Here is a 4,943-nt window from a genome sequence, read left to right as displayed (position 1 = left end):
AAAGAAGGCATTCAGCAACTCTGCCATCTCTGCGTCCTCTGTTACCATATCTCTCATATCATTCAGTAGTGGGCCCACTACTGAATGATAGAGGAGTTTGAAAAAACTCTTCTTGTTCTCTTTAACCTCCCTGGCAAGACTCAGTTCCAAGAGGGCCTTGGCCTTCCTTGTTGCATCTCTACATTCTCTGTCTGTATCCCTATAATCCTTCCAATTTACTAGACCTTTTTTCCACAAATTGTAAACATCCTTTTTGTTTTTGGGTTTTACTAAGCGTTCCTTACTTATCCATGCAGGTCTTCTGCCTCCTTTACTTGATTTTTTTTTTCAAGGTAATACATTTTCTTGAGCTTGGAGGAGGTAATGTTTGAATATTAACTGGGTGTCTTGGGCCCCTTCCTTACAGAGCCCTAGCCCACTAGATATTTCTATGTTGAGTATTGAAGAGGGCAAAGTTGTCCCTTTTAAAGTCCAGGGTTGAAATTTTACTTATCAACCTGCTTCTTTGTCTGTTGATATTAAACTCTAACATGTCATGGTCACTACAACCAAGATTACACCCAGCCTTAGCATCTACAATCATTCCTTCTTTGTTTGTTAATACCAGGTCCAACATTGCACTTCTCCTTTTTGGTACTTCAACTACTTGCAGGAGAAAGTTGTCATCAATGCACTGCAGGAACCTTCTGGACTGTTTGTGCTTGGCTGTGTGATCTTTCCACTAATATCAGAGTGGTTAGAAGTCACCTGGCACTGGGGCAGTTTCTGCTGATGCCATGTCCATCTTCACCCCCATCAACCAGATCTACCCCACAAACATGGCAGTGGTGCGGGCTCAGTGTGGTGGGAAGTGCCGTGAGATTGCCTCTTAATGCAACAAAGTCATAGGATGGTGCAACTGAGCGGAGAAACATCTGGATGAGATGCTGCAGACACAGACAGTGTTCATCAATGCTTCCAAAAGGCAGGCAGCAAAAAAGGAAGGTCTGGTTCAAGCATTTGGACAGATGAACAAACACAAATCTGTAAGATGATTTTATCCAAGGGGAAGCTGCAGGTATCAGACAAAGAATGGCACACACAGCTGGAGGAGATGTTTTGAGACATCACACAGACTGTGGCTGACAAACATGTGAGCCCTGAAACAAAGAGGCCGTACACGGTGATCCTGATAGAGAGAGCCATGAAGGACATTCACTACTCTCTCAAACCACACAAGAGCATGTAGCAGCAAGCACAGGCACTGGAAGTGATTATATAAAAGACTATTACAAAACATGTAGTCAAAGTTCAAGTATTTTTCTTCTTCCCATTCACTATTTCTAATGATAAAAAATTGCTGAATGCAGGAACTAACTTTCATGCCTGAAATTCTTTCAAATTTACTTCTGCCTTGAAACATTACAGTAGTAAATAGTCTCATATTCACAGAATCACTAAAATGTCAGGGTTTGAAGGGACCTCAAAGATCACCCAGTTCCAACCTCCCTGCCATGGGCAGGGACACCTCATGCTAGATCAGGCTGCTCAAAGCCCCATCCAACTTGTCCTTAAAACTTCCAGGGATGGGGCTTCCACCATCTTCCTGGAGGTGTTCCAGTGTGTCACCACCCTCGCGGTGAAGAACTTTTTCCTGACATCTAATTTGAATCTACCCATTTCTAGTTTTGCTCCATTCCCCCTATTCCTATCACTACCTGACATCCCAAAAAGTCCTTCAACAGCTTTCTTGTAGGCCCCCTTCAGATACTGGAAGGCCACAATAAGGTCTCCTCGGAGCCTTCTCTTCTCCAGACTGAATAACCCCAACTGTCTCAGTCTGTCTCCATAGGAGAGGTGCTCCAGCCCTCTGACAATCCTCGTGGCCCTTCCCTGGATGCTTTCTACCACATTCTACCATGTTATATCTTTCCTATAACAGGGGCTCAAGAACTGGACGCAGTACTCAAGGTGGGGTCTCACCAGAGTGGCGTAGAGGGGGAGAATCACCTCTCTTGACTTGCTGGCCACACTTGTCCTGATGCAGCCCAGGATCTGGTTGCAAATGCACACTGATGGCTCATACTGAACTTCTCATCCACCAGCACTCCCAAGTCCTTTTCTTCAGGGCTACTCTCAAGCCACTCACTTCCCAGACTATATTGATGCTTGGGATTGCCCTGACCCAGATGTAGGGTCATTGCATTTGGTCTTTTTGAACATCATGAGGTTGTCTTGGGCCCACATCTTCAGTATGTCAAGGTCCCTCTGGATGTCATCCCTTCCCCCCAGGCACAGCTTGGTGTTGTCTGCAAACTTGCTGAGGGTGTACTCAATGCCACTGTCCATGTCACCAACAAAGATGTTGAACAAGACTGGTCCCAGTACTGATCCTTGAGGGACTATACTTGTCACTGGCCTCCACTTGGACATGAACCCAGTGACAGCCACTCTTTGGGTGTGTCTGCCAAGCCAGCTCTTTATCCACCAAGTGGTCCATCCATCAAACCCATATTTAGCAGCTTGGAGACCAGGATGTTGTGTGGCACAGTGTTGAAGGCTTTGCTCACATCCAGGTAAATAATGTCAGTTGCTTGTCCTTCATCTATTGATGTGGTGACCTTTTCATAGAAAGCCACCAGGTTTGTCAGGCAGGATTTGCCCTTGAGAAAGCAGTGTTTGTTATACCAAATAACCCCTTCATTATTCTTCTGTTTCAGCAGTGCCTCCGGAGGATCTGCTCTATGCTCTTACTGGGCACAGAGGTGAGACTGACTGGCCTGCAGTTCACTGGTTCTTCCCTCTTTCCCTTTTTGAAAATGTGGCTTATATTTCTCCTTTTCCAGTCAATGGGGACTTCTCCGGACTGTCACAACTTTTGGAACATAATAGAGAATGGGTTAGCAACCTCATCCATCAGTTCCCTCGGCACCCATGGGGGTAAACTATTGGGTCTCATGCACTTGAATACTTTCATGTTCTTCAGATGGGCATGAACCTGATCTTCACTCACAATGGTCAGTTCTTTCTTCCATCTCCTGCCATTATCTTCATTGCCATACATAGGGTGTTTTGAACATTTTAAATGCCATGCACGTGATTAGGATATGTTAGAGCACTCTTTGTACAACAGTATCTCTTGGATAAATGAAAATAAAGTAACTTAAGGCTTGATTGTCATTTAATTTCTATCCGTGCTTAGCACATATAAGCTATCAGTAGAATCATGTTCATTTGTAGCACATGTAATCAAGATTAAGCCCTTAGGCTTTGTGGCAATAAAACAGATGTTGGATATTTATGCATTATTTAAAGGGTTTTGGTCAGATTCACAAACATTAGAATTCAGTTAAATATTTTTGCTATTATCCGAGGAACTCCTTGTGGTTTTGTTTGTTGTTAATAGATTTTTGGTAGTGCGTTTGAGATGGTAACTGAAGCAATATCTCAACACAACTAATATAATCACTACATGTTTTACAAAAGCCTACGTTCAGTAGTTGCAAATGTTTTTTCTTCTGAGGTTATCTCTTGTTCTAAAATATACCCCTCAGGAATAAGTGGCAGAGATATTCACAAAAATTTTAATAATTTATTTATATACAAAGTATGCCAGAAATTACAGCTGATAATTACATGTACTGGTATTCAGTTGGAAGAACTATCTCTACAGAATGTATATACATGAGCACTTTGAACAGTTCAAATAAATTAGAGAATTTAGAAATTTAGAAACAAAACTAATTTGGAAAGAGGTTGAAACTAAGAACTTTTGTGGAATCTTTCCTTGATACTGCATTTATGGTCCAGGAATTATGGCACAGGTGTGCCGTAATAATAAAATCAAAAACGGCAGTGACCACATGGCACTGTGCCACGTGGTTGCTGCTTCTCTCAGAGTAAAACTCCAGGTGCCTTCCAAGAAAACTTCGGAGGCTTTTGCAGCTTAGTCTGTGGAGTGTGTTGCATGAGAAGGACTTCCCACTCTGGGGGACAAGATGCCAGAGCAGGATCACTTAGGGTAGTCTGCACAGGAACGCATCCAGGTGGGTTTTTAAAGTCTCCAGAGAAGGAGACTCCACAACGCCCCTGGGCAGACTGTTGCAGTGCTCCATCACCCTCACTGTAAAGAAGTTTCTCTTCATGTTGAGGTTAAATTTTCTATGTTCAAGTTTGAACATATTGTTCCTTGTCTTATCACTGTGACCCACCAAAAAGAGCCTGGCCCGCTCCACTTGACACTCACCCCTCAAATACTTATACACATTGATCAGATCCCCTCTCAGTCTTCTCTTCTCAAGACTAAATAGCCTCAGGGATCTCAGTCTCTCTTCATAGGGGAGATGTTCAAGTCCCCTAATCATCCTCGTGGCTTTCTTTGGATTCTCTCCAGCAGGTCTCTGTCTCTCTTGAACTGGAGAGCCCAACACTGGACGATATTCCAGATGTGGTCTGACCAGGGCAGAGTAGACAGGTAGAAGATCTTCCCTAGACCTTCTGGACACACCTTTCTTGATACATCCCAGGATCCCATTGGCTTTCTTGACACATTGTTGTTCCATGGAGAACTTGCTGTCCACCAGCACTCCAAGGTCTTTCTCTGTGGAGCTGCTTTCCAACAGAGCAGCTGTTTCCAACCTGTACTGGCGCTGTTGTTGTTTCTCCCCCAATGTAGGACCTTGCACTTGTCCTTATCAAACTTCATGAGGTTTGCCTGCACCCAGCTCTCCAGCCTGTCCAGGTCACCTTGGATGGCTGCATAGCCTCACGGGATGTCAGGCAACCCTCCAGTTTTGTATCATCAGCGAACTTGCTGAGGGTAACCTCAATCCCCTCATCCAGGCCATCGATAAAGATATTGAACAAAACTGGACCCAGTACCTATCCCTGGGGAACACCACTGGACAAATGCCTCCAGGCTGACTCTGTGCCACTGATGTAACTCTCTGAACTCTGTTGTTCAG

General features: G+C 44.1%; 1 pseudogene; it reads left to right on the top strand.

Annotated features, from left to right (window-relative positions):
- Positions 1–776: 776 nt before the first annotated feature.
- LOC128979373 (ribosome maturation protein SBDS-like) lies at positions 777–1,261 on the top strand (annotated as a pseudogene).
- Positions 1,262–4,943: the final 3,682 nt, after the last annotated feature.

The sequence above is a fragment of the Indicator indicator genome, chromosome Z (genome assembly GCF_027791375.1).
Source record: "Indicator indicator isolate 239-I01 chromosome Z, UM_Iind_1.1, whole genome shotgun sequence".
Classification (NCBI taxonomy): Eukaryota; Metazoa; Chordata; class Aves; order Piciformes; family Indicatoridae; genus Indicator; species Indicator indicator.
Note: the sequence above shows the minus strand (reverse complement) of the source record. Positions and strands in the feature narration are given on the sequence as shown.